Genomic DNA, 14,672 nt, shown 5'->3' with positions numbered 1-14,672 from the left:
ATTCCAACGGATTTCTTTTGGAACTCATGTGGATCTTCAGGGGGATTTTCTCCGCCTGGGGACTGGGTGTTTATTTTGTCTTCATCATCATGGGGTAGTGGCGAGTCTAGAAATGGAAAGATTGGAACTTGTACGGGCGCTGATAGCCACGATGTTGAGCGCCCCACAAAACCAACTTAATCATCATCACCAACTTCAGGCCTTAACTGAAGATCCCCTCAGTGGCCAATATCTACGTAGTGACCTCCGTAGACTACCGCAACAGCGGAGTGGTGTCTGCAACCATAATGTTCGGCTACTTGGGGACACGTTGCAGCCATTGATGTATTTTATGTTCCCAAACATCTAGGAAATTCTTGTGGATGATAATGCGTCATGACACCAAGACACAATTGTTCGCAGTTGGTTTGAAGAACAATCTGGACAATTCGAACGAATAATTTGGCTACCTAGAGGGTCCAACGTGAATCCCATCGAACATTTATGGGAATCGAGAGTTCAGTTCGTGCACAAATTCCTGTACCGGCAACACTTTTCGCTATATGGGCAGCATGCCTCAGTACTTCGGCAGGGGGCTCCCAGCGACTTGTTATGTCCATTCTATATCGAATTGCTGCACTACACCGGACAAAAGGAGGTCCGAGATGGTATTAGGAGCTCTCTCATGATTTTTGTCACCTCAGTGTAAATTCATTAGCGACATTTCAACCGTTCTGGAGTTGTCCGCTGTGTGTGGTGTGACCGTGAAGCATACACGAGAGAAACAACCGTAGCAAAACCAATATCAGGCAGACCTCATGGACTGGCGGACAGGGACCGTCGTGCAATGCTGAGGGCGTTTGTAAAAATCACATGAAAGCGGCTAAAGGAATCACTTGTCAGTTCCAAAGTACTATCAGCAGTCCAGCTAGCTCTCTGCATTGAGAGATAAAAGGAATGGGGTTAAATTACAGAATGAGATTTTCACTCTGCAGCGGAGTGTGCGCTGATATGAAACTTTCTGGCAGATTAAAACTGTGTGCCGGACCGAGACTCGAAATCGGGACCTTTGCCTTTCGCGGGCAAGTGTTCTCCCATCTGAGCTACCCAAGCACGACTCACGACCCGTCCTCACAGCTTCAATTCTGCCAGTACCTCGTCTCCTACCTTCCAAACTTCACAGAAGCTCTTCTGCGAACCTCGGAGAACTAGCACCCCTGGAAGAAAGGATACTGCGAAGACATGGCTTAGCCATAGCCTGGGGGATGTTTCCAGAATGAGACGAGGAGATTAGGTACAGGCAGAACCGAAGCTGTGAGTACGGGTCGTGAGACGTGCTTGGGTAGCTCAGATGGGAGAGCACTTGCCCTCAAATGGCAAAGGTCCCGAGTTCGAGTCTCGGTCCGGCACAGAGTTTTAATCTGCCAGAAAGTTACTTGGTACTAAATTGTTGAGCAGCTCCTCATAAGCCACACATTTTTGTAGAAATGCTAGGCAACGCCACAGGGCAGTGAACGTCTGGAAGGATTTGAAGGTCGCGTCGGCTTTGAGGTCACTAGAGACGAAGCCCAAGCTCGGATTGTTGCAAGAGTGGGGAACGACAACAGCCGTGGCGTTTCAAAGGAATCATCTCGGCATTCGCCTAGAGAGATTTGGGAAATTCACGGGAAACTTTAATCTGGATGGCCCTCCAAGAAGACCTGAACTGTCGTTCTCACGAATGCGAGTCCCGTGTGCTAGCTACCGCGCCACGTCGCTAGATGTAAACAACTGAAAACTAGTAACTTGCAGTAATGAATCACCCTACACCCTGTGGCAATCCGAGGGGAGCCTTTGGCTTCGGCGAAAGCCTGGAGAATGTTACCTACCATGGTGTGTAATGCCAACAGTAAAATACGGAGGAAGTGATGTGATGGTTAGGACGTGGTCCCCTTACTGCGCTTAAGAAAACGGTAAATTCGGCAGGATATGAACACATTTGACAGCATCGTGTGCTGCGTGCAGTAGAGGATCAGTTCGGAATAAGGCAGCGTCTGTGAGGCAATTGTTTCAGAACAATAACATTCCTGAAATGGATTGACGTGCTCAAGGTCTCGAACCCAAACCTTTTGAAATCAGTCTGCTTCGCTCCAGATCGCAGCGTCCAGTATCACTAGTTTCTCTGATTTCGGCTCTGGAGGAAAAACAAGCTGCCATTCCTCCACAGACACCCCACTAAAGGTATCTGCAGTACTGCTGGAGTAGTCGAAAAAGGAAAAGGTGGACACACCCCGCATTAGTACCCAACAACAGTTGCCCGCAAATTTTTGACAGACAAATGCCGTGATTTACTCCAACCACTGTGGAAACCACATTGTCAATAACAGGCAAAACATGTAATTCCTTGTTGTGCCGGGAAGATACATCATTTTCAAAACAATATTAGTCAACCACAATATTATTGCACATGGGAGTGGTACTGTCTACGGCAGTTACGGCTAGTTCGTGTAAAAATGTTGTAACTGTACGGGTATTGAACATGCGAGGGTAGGTCAAAAAGTAATCCAAGAAGTGGGAGGCAACAGTTTGATACTGGTCGATAAACGTTGCTGGTACCCAAAGTTGCACAAACCTCTGAGTCTCCCAGTTGTTGAAAAATCGCCATTACAATGCGTTTACTGAGGTAAGTAAGACACAAATCATCTGTAGACACCCGGCGAGCACCACCAATGATGTCATCGACTCGCTGAATGTTGTGAGGAGTCACTACAGTCACCGGCCTGCCTCTCCGCGTGCTCGGCCAACAGTGTTTGCCCTTCAGCGTTTTACAGCGACGAACCCATAGCCTAACAGTGCTAATATTCACTGTCGCATCAACATGCGCATTATCCAATTTCTTTTTTCAATTTATTGGATTTCGTGCCGTGCCGATTCAGTAATCTCTATGGTAATGTCAATTATGACGATGCGAAAATAAGGACAACACTACACCCAGTCCCCGAGCGGAGAAAAATCTCCAACCGGTTCGGGAATCGATCTAGGAACTCTTCGCTTAGTAATCCACCAGGCTGACCGAGCAGCTCCCAAGGAGGACTTTTTTTCTGTCTTTCGTGGATGCGAATGGGCTTCCCATCTCCGGCATTCAAGTATTCCCTCACACAACGGTGTCTAATACGATCATTGATGTCGGCTATTTTGCACGCGTCTGCAGTACTGATATCTAGTGACGCAGAAAGTTACTACAACAGAGGATTGGAAAAGAGGATTAGGACTCCAGCGTATGTAAATAGAAAGACGCAACTCTCAGCCCTTTTCGAGAAAACCGTGTTTGAAATTTTGGGCTCACTTAAGTACTTTATATGGCCAGTATTCAAGGAGTCCGCAAGAGAGTGAGAAAGCTCTTAGTTTCGTAACTGCGTGGTCTCTGGATCAAACCTCGCTGCCTGTATTACTTCATCATTCGCACGTAATTCTATCAACAGATTTACTATGGCAGTTCAAATTACCAAATTTTAATTATTCATTTATTATTTTCATAATCTTTATCCTGAACAAGTAGAAAAAAAACCACTTTTTTCGTTAGAATATTGGAAATAAAAAAAAGGACTCTCAATCAAATCAGTACAGTTATTTTATTTATATTATTGTATCTATATTTGTGATAAGTATAACGTGTAACCTATGGAGCACTCCAACGAATCACGATGTTACTGATCATAGAAACAAGGAAAACAATATCTATGGCGAAATACAGCACATGTAATGAACGCAAAATTTTTGAATGTTCATGGTTTTTTTAATGTGTCTATTGCAAAAAGGATTTGGTTTTCATTCCTAAACTGTTCTCTATCACACAACTGCGCGTCGTATTAAGCGTATCTGTATTAAAAAAAAAAAAAAAAGTGCCGACAGCGAGGTCCGTTCCAGAAACCTCGCGGTTATGAAACTAAGCGTTTATTCGATCGACTGCAGAATCGTCAATATTAGCGGTCACGAAAGTTATGTGTCAAGTGTAAAATTTTCGAACTCGATTTTCTCGAAAATGGTTGAGAGTTGCGCCTTCCTGTTTAAATATGTCGAAGTCTTAGTCGTGCCCTATTCATACGGTCACTGCGAAATCAGATCGGTGACGGGAAGTTTGTACGGCCCCCTTGTTAACTTGTGTCGTATGAGGCGTGTTTTTTTAAGTACAGTTTTGCCACACCACGGCCGCAGCGCTGTGGTCGGCGTTCTGCGCATGCGCACTGGGTACCTACATCTGTTTTCTACACACTGACGCCATTACAGTCTGATTCTTCCTTGTTTACGTTGTGTACAGAGTGTTTAAGATGCCTCCGATAATCGAGAGTCCCGCCGACTGTGAAGTACGGGCTGTTGTAAGATTTCTTGGTGCTCAAGGCCTAAAAGAGATCGATATTCATCGTGAGATCTGCTCAGTTTACGTAGAAAACATTATGAGTGATGGAATGGTAAGGAAGTGGGTGGGAGCATTTAAAGATGGCCGCACAAATGTGCATGATAAAACAACGGAGTGGGTGTCCTTCGGTCGTTATTGAAAGTTGGGTGCAGGAAGTGGACAGTAAGGTGAGAGAAAACAGACGCTTTGCGGGATGACTTTCCTAATGTTTCTCGTAGTGTTTTGTATGGCATTGTGACCGAGCACTTGAATTACCTGCCGGCGCTAAGGTCGCAGGGTCGAATCCTGCCTCGGGCATGGATGTGTGTGATGTCTTTAGGTTAGTTAGGTTTAAGTAGTTCTAAGTTCTAGGGGACTGATGACCACAGATGTCAAGTCCCATAGAGCTCAGAGCCATTTGACAATTTTTTCTTGAATTACCGAAAATTATGCGCACATTGGGTACCGAAAATGTTGACAGATGTGCACAAAACCAAACGTTTAGACAGTGCATTGACTTTACTTGAGCGGTACCACAACGACGCAGATGATTTCTTAAGCCAAATTGTTACGGGCGATGAAACATGTGTGGCCTACGTCACACCAGAATCAAAGCAACAGTCCATGGAATGGCGGCACTTTTCACCCAGAAAAGTGAAGTTTAAGCAAACAATTTCTGCCCAGAAAATCAAGTGCACAGTTTTTTGGGACAGAAAAGGAGTATTGCTTGTGGAAATTCTGCCTTTTAATGAGACAATCAATGCAGCAGCTTACTGTAAGACATTGCACAATCTGCGCCGTTCAATTCAGAACAAAAGACGTGGCAAGTTGAGCAAGAGCATCGTTTTGCTGCGAGACAATGTCCGTTCGCATCAGACCAAAGACCTCATCAAATCTTTTCGATGGGAACCTCTAGATCATCCTCCGTACAGCCACGATCTTGCGCCCAGTGATTACCATCTGTTCCTGCACTTGAAGAAACACCAGGGCGGTCAGCGTCTTCGAGGCGATGACGAAGTCAAAACAGTGGTGATACATTGGTTAAGAAGTCAGGCGGCAGACTTCTAGGAGGAGGGTATTCAATAACTGGTACAACGTTATGATAAGTGCCTCAATATTGACGAAAATTATGTAGAAAAGTAGATTAAGGTACATGCTTTCATGTAAAAATAAAATTATCGCCATATCTTATCAGGTCTTTTTTAAATTTCAAAACATTAGTTACTTAAAAAACAAAGCGATCTCGCATCGTCTTGATCTTATAGCGCGTTGCCGAAATCCGACATGCCGTTATGCGTTTTTCAAGTGTGTGAAATCGTCACTATATGAAATTACACGTTTTGAAGTAAAAAGAAAAGAACGCATGGAGAGCTGCATCAAACCAGTCTCAGGACTGACGACCACAACAACAACAACAAGAAAAGAACCATGTTCCGCTTCAAGTCTGTGTGAAGTTTACGTGTCATGTGACGACGGGTTTAGTTTCCTTCGGTTAACATTCTCCAACTAAGAGTACTTTGTTCCTTAGGACGGCATTTACTAGGCGTTAAACAGTAATCTATCTACCTTCTTTCCTTGCTTCCTTCCTCCCTCCCTCCGGTCTTCGCGCGTGTGAGTCTCATAAGTAGTCAGTCGAATCGATATCTTGGCAACTGGAATATTTACACTGCGTGTGTAGATGAAAAACAGGGCAGCCGGACTGGTTGTGCAACCTTAGTAACTCAGCGTTGTCGGCTGCACCCACACTCCCCGCTGTGGTAGCCAACAAGTAACCTTTACGACAGGATAACGCGGAGGCACAGACAAAGCTTACTTGTCTCCAGTCGAGATAAACCGCCCAGGCTGACAGAGTGTGCACACGGCGTTGCCTGGCGTCGTGAAATAACAGCTAGGACGACGAGAACATACACTGGCATACGACGAGATGTAGCGACATTCGAAATGTTCTGTCATGGGAGTTACTGTTACGTGGCGGGTGATAACCCCCGTTGAACTGTGTGTTCCTCACAGTTCGATTCCTCTCCCTCTTAATGTCGCTTGCAGCATTAATTTCAATTCCCGCCACGCGCCATCTTTTGTTTACTGGCGATTCCAAGGGGGCGCTGTGTGCTCTGCGCTGGGCTGTTTCTCGTTGCACGCGCAGCAGGGAGTGACGGGCAGTGGGGAGTGGTCGCGACCAGTACGACCGTTGTCGACACTCTATGCCGTGTTTGGACGTGGCCTCTATGAGTTTCCTGGCGGCGAGACTTAATAGTGGTGTTTGACTCAAGATGTTATGGGACCGCGCGGCTACCTGGACTCGGATAGGCGCGCCGGCCACGCCCGGCGGATTAACGACGACGGCCGGTGTGCCGGCCAGCCTGGATGTGGTCTTTAGGCGGTTTTCCACATCCTACTAGGTGAATACCGGACTGGTCCCCACGTCCCGCCTCAGTTACACGACTCAGACATCTGAAACACATTCACACCATTTCACGATCTACACTCGATGCACACAGCTGGGGTACACTAATTCCGTCCTGGCGGGGTACGGGGTGTGGGCAGAAAGGGCATCCGGCCACCCCTTACAATTAACATGCCAAATCCAGTTAACCATGGCCGACCCTGCGTAACTGCGGGACAAGGCGCAAGCGATAGAATTCAAGATGTTATGGAAATTCTATTAGTTCTGTTTCCTCTATGTTGCCCGTGTGGAAACAAGACTGTGTCCCGGTACCGGAAGCTATTCGTCGGAGTGTGCATCAATCAAAGTAAGACCTATCATACACCTTTGTTTAGCGGTCGTTGACATTCACATTCCGCTAAAACGGTGATTCAGTAACCCGGCCATACTGCCAAAGTTATTCGTTGTGATTACTGCTGACTGTTCGTATCAGACGCTTTAATATTCTCTTCCGTTTACTAGGCGTTAAACAGTAATCTACCTACTTTCTTTCCTTGCTTCCTTCCTCCCTCCGTTGTTCGCGCACGTGCGTCTCATAAATAGTCAGTCTCTTCCGTACTGTTGGGTTAATTCCTGCCGTACGGCCATATTACGTCGGAAACGTTTCCACAAGAATCATCTGAGTATAAATGACAGCCCTGCTAATTCAAGAATGCCCATACGATAGCTTACTGTGGGGGGGGGGGGGGGGGGGGAGCTGACTAGGGCGGGGGGTTTAAAGTATTTTTAATACCGGTACTATGGAAGACGAATGGCTACTTGTAAGTACTCAATTTTTTTAGTTTCGACCATGTTAAAAACCTGTGTAATACCCACTCTTAAATCTTTTGTTGAAAGAAAAACACAATACTACACAATATATTTTCGTGCTGTGTTGATCTACATCTACATTTATACTCCGCAAGTCACCCAACGGTGTGTGGCGGGGGGCACTTTACGCGCCACTGTCATTACCTCCCTTTCATGTTCCAGTCGCGTATGGTTCGCGGGAAGAACGACTGCCGGAAAGACTTCGTGCGCGCTCGTATCTCACTAATTTTACATTCGTCATCGTAGAGGGAGACCAAGAGATGAATACACTAAGCAGACGTAAGGCGCGACACTTTGAGAGTGAAGGCAACCGCGCCAAGCCGCCTGGTTCATTACCATGCGTTGCTCAACGCCGGAGCAGCTGCTGCGAGGGCCGTCTTGGTTCGCTCCCACAACAAGGTACACTGCCCCATCTACATCTACATTTATTCTCCGCAAGCCACCCAACGGTGTGTGGAGGAGGGCACTTTACGTGCCACTGTCATTACCTCCCTTTCCTGTTCCAGTCGCGTATGATTATTCGCGGAAAGAACGACTGCCGGAAAGCCTCCGTGCGCTCTCTTATTTTACAATCGTTATCTCCTCGGGAGGTCTAAGTAGGGGGAAGCAATATATTCGATACTTCATCCAGAAACGCACCCTCTCGAAACCTGGACAGCAAGCTACACCGTGATGCAGAGCGCCTCTCTTGCAGAGTCTGCCACTTGAGTTTGCTAAATATCTCCGTAACGGTATCACGATTACCAAATAACCCTGGGACGAAACGCGCCGCTCTTCTTTGGATCTTCTATATCTCCTCTGCCAACCCGACCTGGTACGGATCCCACACTGATGAGCAATACTCAAGTTTAGGTCGAACGAGTGTTTGATCCATGGGGGGAGGGGAGAGCGCGTCATCCCTTTGCCAATGCACTGCCCTTTTATACCTTGCGTACACTGTGCTACCGCCATCTGTATATGTGCATATCACTATCCCATGACTCTCTTATAATAGCTACTTGGACTGTTGTAGAAGACACGGGTTGCATCTGAAATGTAGTGCAAGGGATACTGCAAGTTGTTGCATTCTGTGTGCGTAAATAGTGGTGATGCTAGTGGGAATTGCTTTTTCAGTTTCCCACCACACGAGAGTAATGTTGCGGTGTTCAGTACGAAGACTCGTTCGATACAGCTACTATATCCCGCGAGTACCACACGCTGGTCACATCTGTATAACTATTGCAGTCTACATCACTTTGAAAATGATTATTGTTGTCAAGCCATCGTCTCCCTGTGCAATTCCCCGACTTCCCTTTCTTCCATTACCATCCACCTGTATAGACACACACACACACACACACACACACACACACACACACACACACACTTCCCTCCCATTACGAACTCAATTATTTCTTGATGCCTGAGGATGGGTCGCACCACAAGTTGTGCCACATATTTTCTTTTATCCCCAATTCGATTCAGTACTTTCTCATCATTTATCCTATCTACCCATAAAATATCCGTATTCTTCTCTAACACCACATTTCAAAAGCTATATTTTCTTTTTATGTGCCAAGTCTCTTGTGAAAATGGTTCAAATGGCTCTGAGCACTATGGGACTCAACATCTGAGGTCATCAGTACCCTAGAACTTAGAAGTACATAAACCTAACTAACCTAAGGACATCACACACATCCATGCCAGAGGCAGGATTCGAACCTGCGACTGTAGCTCTATTGTGAAATTTATCCTTACGTACAAGGCTGAAGTCCAAATATTTACACAAAAGCCTTCCTGACAGGCAAATGTACATTATCTGTTAAAAATAAGGTAGAGATAGCACGTGTTAACGGGAGGAAGTGAAATCAGTGGTAATGTAGCTATTAGTTGTTGCTGTTTTGTCCCGTTTCGGAACAAACACCTGTGCGTACTCTAACATGATACCAGTAGGAGGCGTGTGGCAATTGGCAGAGTAATAGTGTTGGATTCAGTTATTACTTCATTGCATTCTTCTGCTCAGGGTATATAGTCGACAGAAGAACAAAGACAAATAAAGATCCGTTCATAACCATGGCAATGTAATTTTGTGAGTAGTAATAAACCGAAAATAAAGTACATGGTTGGCTGCGTCCCAAGGACTTGCACCAGGATCTAAATCGGCAACAAGACAACTGGATGCCGTATTATTCGCAGCAAAAGCTACTATTCTCAGCAAAAGCCAAAGAATCAGTTACGCAAGGACGCAGTCATGGAGAATTATAAACTCTGTGAAAATATGCGAAACTGATTACAGCGTATGGCTAGGCGAACAAAATATGTGATGGGAATATGGACAGAAGCGTTTACAAGTAGAAATATGTCTGCCACTATGTCATGCTGGGGAGAGCTGTCGCCTGGTAAAACGGCGTGAAGCCATAGCAAGGAGTGAAGACTGGCTTACACGGATTAATACATAAGCACATTGTGAAAGATTTGTGGCCCGATGAAGGGATTCACTCACGTCGATACAACTCATCGGTCGTATCGAACGAGGTGAGTGGACAGAAAAACGGTGATAAGTTATCTTTGGAGGTACTGGTGAATACGGCGAGTATAAGAGCCGGCACTAGCTTCCAATAAAGGCATTTCACAGAGGCGTAGACGGCCTGACGATGCGAACATTCCGAAGTTTTCACTAGACAGGGATGTAACAGGAAAACAAGGAGGTATGGCGGATCTATGGTCTCACCAGAAATACAAAACAAAAGCTCTAAAAGTAGTCTCAAGTAATTAAGTTAGAAGAAGGAGAGACGTATGTGGTTCAACATAAGTAACACTTAAAACGTTACTATATTTTTACATAAGTACAGTGGAACAGAAAGAGGATGATTTGTAGTTGTTGAAAAAAGTATGGGTGACAAACAGGGAAATAAATGGAGTGGTTTCCTGCACATGCTGATTTTTAAAAGCGAAACAAAAACTGGGTAAAGATATTACTTCAGGAAGTGATGCATTGTGGTCATTGACCCTAGTACAGTAAACCGCGTTCAGTACAGTAGTGTTCACGTTCAAAGCCGTTACTTCATCATTCCAACGATTTTGGCACGTGTGTTGACAGCAATGGCTTGCTGCTTTCCTCGCACACTCCTTCCTGTCTTCTGAATCCTAAGTTGCGTTTCAAAGTGACGACGATAGGTTCCCTGCAAAGAAGGATCGGGGGCTTCCCTCCTCGAATCTGAAGAACATGATTTTTGTTCGAGGATAATGGAATGTAGTCGAGTTAACTCGGGTGATGCTGAGGGAATTAGATTAGGAAATGAGACACTTAAAGTAGTAAAGGAGTTTTGCTATTTGGGGAGCAAAATAACTGATGATGGTCGAAGTAGAGAGGATATCAAATCTATACTGGCAATGGCAAGGAAAGCGTTTCTGAAGAAGGGAAATTTGTTAACGTCGAGTATGGATTTAAGTATCAGGACGTCGTTCCGGAAGTATTTGTATGGAGTGTAGCCATGTATGGAAGTGAAACATGGACGATAAATAGTTTGGACAAGAGGAGAATAGAAGCTTTCGGGATGTGGTGCTGCAGAAGAATGCTGAAGATGAGCTGGGTAGATCACATAACTAATGAGGAGGTATTGGATAGAATTGGGGAGAAGAGGAGTTTGTGGCACAACTTGCCTAGAAGAAGGGATCGGTTAGTAGGACATGTTCTGAGGCATGAAGGGATCACCAATTTAGCATTGGAGGGCAGCGTGGAGGGTAAAAATCGTAGAGGGAGACCAAGAGATGAATACACTAAGCAGATTCAGAAGGATGTAGGCTGCAGCACGTACTGGGAGATGAAGCAACTTGCAGAGGATAGAGCAGCATGGAGAGCTGCATTAAACCCGTCTCAGGACTGAAGACCACAACAACAACAACAATTAAGTGAATAACCGTCAATCCTCTGGTATACAAAATAAGTTTTTTCTATTACCTATAAAATTTAGTTATTAAACCATGTCAAGTATAGGAAATTGCCCAAGTCATTCTTACTTATTTGGACTCTTGCCATTCACCCCCGCTTTTTTTTTTTTTTTTTTCAGGAATAATTTATGTGGACGGTTCTGATGATGCAGACGAGTTGTCATGCGAAGGTTTACAAGAAAATGTTTCATGAACAGTAATTTGTGAACCAGGAGTTACAACACCCTTCTTCACGAGTGGTTCGCAGAAGGACTGCGAGAGATCTGAATTATCGTCCTCGATTACTGCAAGCAGTTTACTGCTTACGATTACAGCTGGCGAGTAATATAAACCAGTGAAAGCAAAAAAATCTCATGTTGGATAGCCAAATTACTGAAGCTCAGGCAGAACCATACAGACATAGCGTCGACAGGCGAAAGAAAGTAAAAACGTCAGGTGTGGACGGATCTATTACTAAATGCCATGCTTTCTTCTCAGAACTGGTAGTCTCCGTGCCTCCTATCATAAACAGAATATTAACTACAATGGTCTGAACTAATGGACGACCTCGCGTACGAGGACGTCTTTTCTTCAACGATTACCAGTTTTCCGTGGTCGAGAGTCTCAACATGATTTCCGACTCCGTACATTTTTTTTCGGCAGACTGGAGCTTGTACAGAGGTATGATCTTCATACTCAGGGTCAGTTTTACCAAGAGAATCAATAATGGGTTATCATGTTTGTGCTTTTGACTCCGTTCCTCACAGGCGACTTCTAATCAAGCTGCGGGCCTATGGGGTATCGTCTCAGTCGTGCGACTGGATTCGTGATTTCCTGTCAGGAAGGTCGCAGGTCGTAGTAATAGACGGGAAATCATCGAGTAAAACTGAAGTGATATTAGGTGTTCCCCAGGGAAGCGTCCTGGGACCTCTGCTTTTCCTGATCTATATAAATGACCTGGGTGACAATCTGAGCAGTTCTCTTAGGTTGTTCGCAGACGATGCTGTAATTTACCGTCTATTAAGGTCATCCGAAGACCAGTATCAGTTGCAAAGCGATTTCGAAAATATTGCTGTATGGTGTGGCAGGTGGCAGTTGACGCTAAATAACGAAAAGTGTGAGGTGATCCACATGAGTTCCAAATGAAATCCGTTGGAATTCGATTACTCGATAAATAGTACAATTCTCAAGGCTGTCAATTCAACTAAGTACCTGGGTGTTAAAATTACGAACAACTTCAGTTGGAAACACCACATAGATAATATTGTCGGGAAGGCGAGCCAAAGGTTGCGTTTCATTGGCAGGACACTTAGAAGATGCAACAAGTCCACTAAAGAGACAGCTTACACTACACTCGTTCGTCCTCTGTTAGAATATTGCTGCGCGGTGTGGGATCCTTGCCAGGTGGGATTGACGGAGGACATCGAAAGGGTGCAAAAAAGGGCAGCTCGTTTTGTATTATCATGTTATAGGGGAGAGAGTGTGGCAGATATGATACACGAGTTGGGATGGAAGTCATTACAGCATAGACGTTTTTCGTCGCGGCGAGACCTTTTTGCGAAACTTCAGCCACCAACTTTCTCTTCTGAATGCGAAAATATTTTGTTGAGTCCAACCTACATAGGTAGGAATGATCATCAAAATAAAATAAGAGAAATCAGAGCTCGAACAGAAAGGTTTAGGTGTTCGTTTTTCCCGCGCGCTGTTCGGGACTGGAATGGTAGAGAGGTAGTGTGATTGTGGTTCGATGAACCCTCTGCCAAGCACTTAAATGTGAATTACAGAGTAATCATGTAGATGTAGATGCTTATTTTTCTTTTGTCGAAATAAATTTCCTACGCGCCATATGTAGACGAAGCTCCCCTCAAAACACTACGTAGAAAAACGAAAACGTGAGATCAGATAGTAATTATAGCTCTGCTCCGAACAGCAAATACATTTGTGAACACCCATAAGCAATAATAAGATAATAGATAAAACCCACCAAAGGTGGAGCAACTTCTCTGAAACAAGAAAAATGGTGTTTACTGGAGGCAAATGAAAAAAGTACGTACACCATTGTCAAACGGACCCTACAGGAGCTCTTTCTGTCGAATTAATTTAGTAAATTGCCACAGACTGGAAGGTCCATGTTCTACTACATGTTCACATTGATAAGAGCTGCGTCAGGCAGCAAAAAAGCAATAAGTAAGCTTACAGGGATAAATTAGGTATTACGGTTAACAGTCGTCACACTATACAGCAGGCAAGCCGGGAGAGGACAGTTATTTCCGTCGTCAAGGGACAAGAATAAAAAAAAACCAAAGACATTCCGAGGTTCCTCAAAGGCAGGCGAAGCGGAAAAAAAAGAAATGAGCGGGTTTCCTCACCAGAAAAACCGTCGAGAACTGCCAACTCGGCGACGCGGATCACTATGCGGTCGCGCCGCTACCGAGCTACGCTGGCGTACTACGGTCGAGTATCTGCGTGGCCTCGGACACAGCTGGCGCGGAAGGAGTGGAGTGGCGTGGCGTGGCCAAGAGAAGGGACTTTGAGGGGAGGGGGGAGGGGGAAGGGCGTCAAATGGGTCACCGGCAGGAGGGGGCCCGGGCCAGCTCCGACTGGCTGGAGGGGGGTAGGGGGGGCGGGAGAGAGCCGCAGCAGCCGCGCCACGAGGAAGAGCCGGCGAAACTTTTGCGTCACTACACACACACACGCACACATACACATACATGCATACAGGGTGACGTGCCTCTTGCGCAATGGCGGCGCCCGAGAATATAAACAGCTTTGTTTTCGGCGAAGCGCGCCGCGCAGGCTACTGTGCACATGACAGCACCGACCTTGCGTGCGAGCATGTATGTATGCTCGCTCGCACACACTTGCACGCATGCGCTCACTAGCACAAATGCAATTCCGGAAAGGCAGTAAAGGCGCAGACGTGCCGCCTAAGAGGAGACAAAACAAACTTCACAGTACTTGCTCCGCCGCGTTCCAGCACAAAACAGTCAATGGTGCCTGACTGCCCGACCCCATTTCCAGAGGTCGTAAAGTTATTGCGCTCTTTGTGTGTGTGTGTGTGTGTGTGTGTGTGTGTGTGTGTGAGAGAGAGAGAGAGAGAGAGAGAGAGAGGGAGAGACTGCCCTTTACTACTGTCACTAGATAATTTTAAAACTG

At 45.6% G+C, this 14,672-nt stretch overlaps 1 protein-coding gene across 3 annotated transcripts in view; it reads right to left on the bottom strand.

The window, feature by feature from the left end:
* The window catches only part of LOC126278963 (homeotic protein female sterile), a 764,432-nt gene that overhangs the window by 593,985 nt on the left and 155,775 nt on the right, over positions 1–14,672 (bottom strand). Inside the window, exon 1 of one of the 3 annotated variants that reach the window (XM_049979253.1) lies at positions 13,886–13,970. The exons of the other annotated variants lie outside the window; for them this stretch is intronic. The gene's annotated coding sequence lies outside the window, so the exon portion shown is untranslated. Of the gene's footprint in view, positions 1–13,885; positions 13,971–14,672 lie in introns of those variants that run through there. 3 annotated transcript variants of the gene reach the window in all.

The sequence above is a fragment of the Schistocerca gregaria genome, chromosome 6 (genome assembly GCF_023897955.1).
Source record: "Schistocerca gregaria isolate iqSchGreg1 chromosome 6, iqSchGreg1.2, whole genome shotgun sequence".
NCBI lineage: Eukaryota > Metazoa > Arthropoda > Insecta > Orthoptera > Acrididae > Schistocerca > Schistocerca gregaria.
This window is presented reverse-complemented; position numbering and strand designations above follow the sequence as displayed.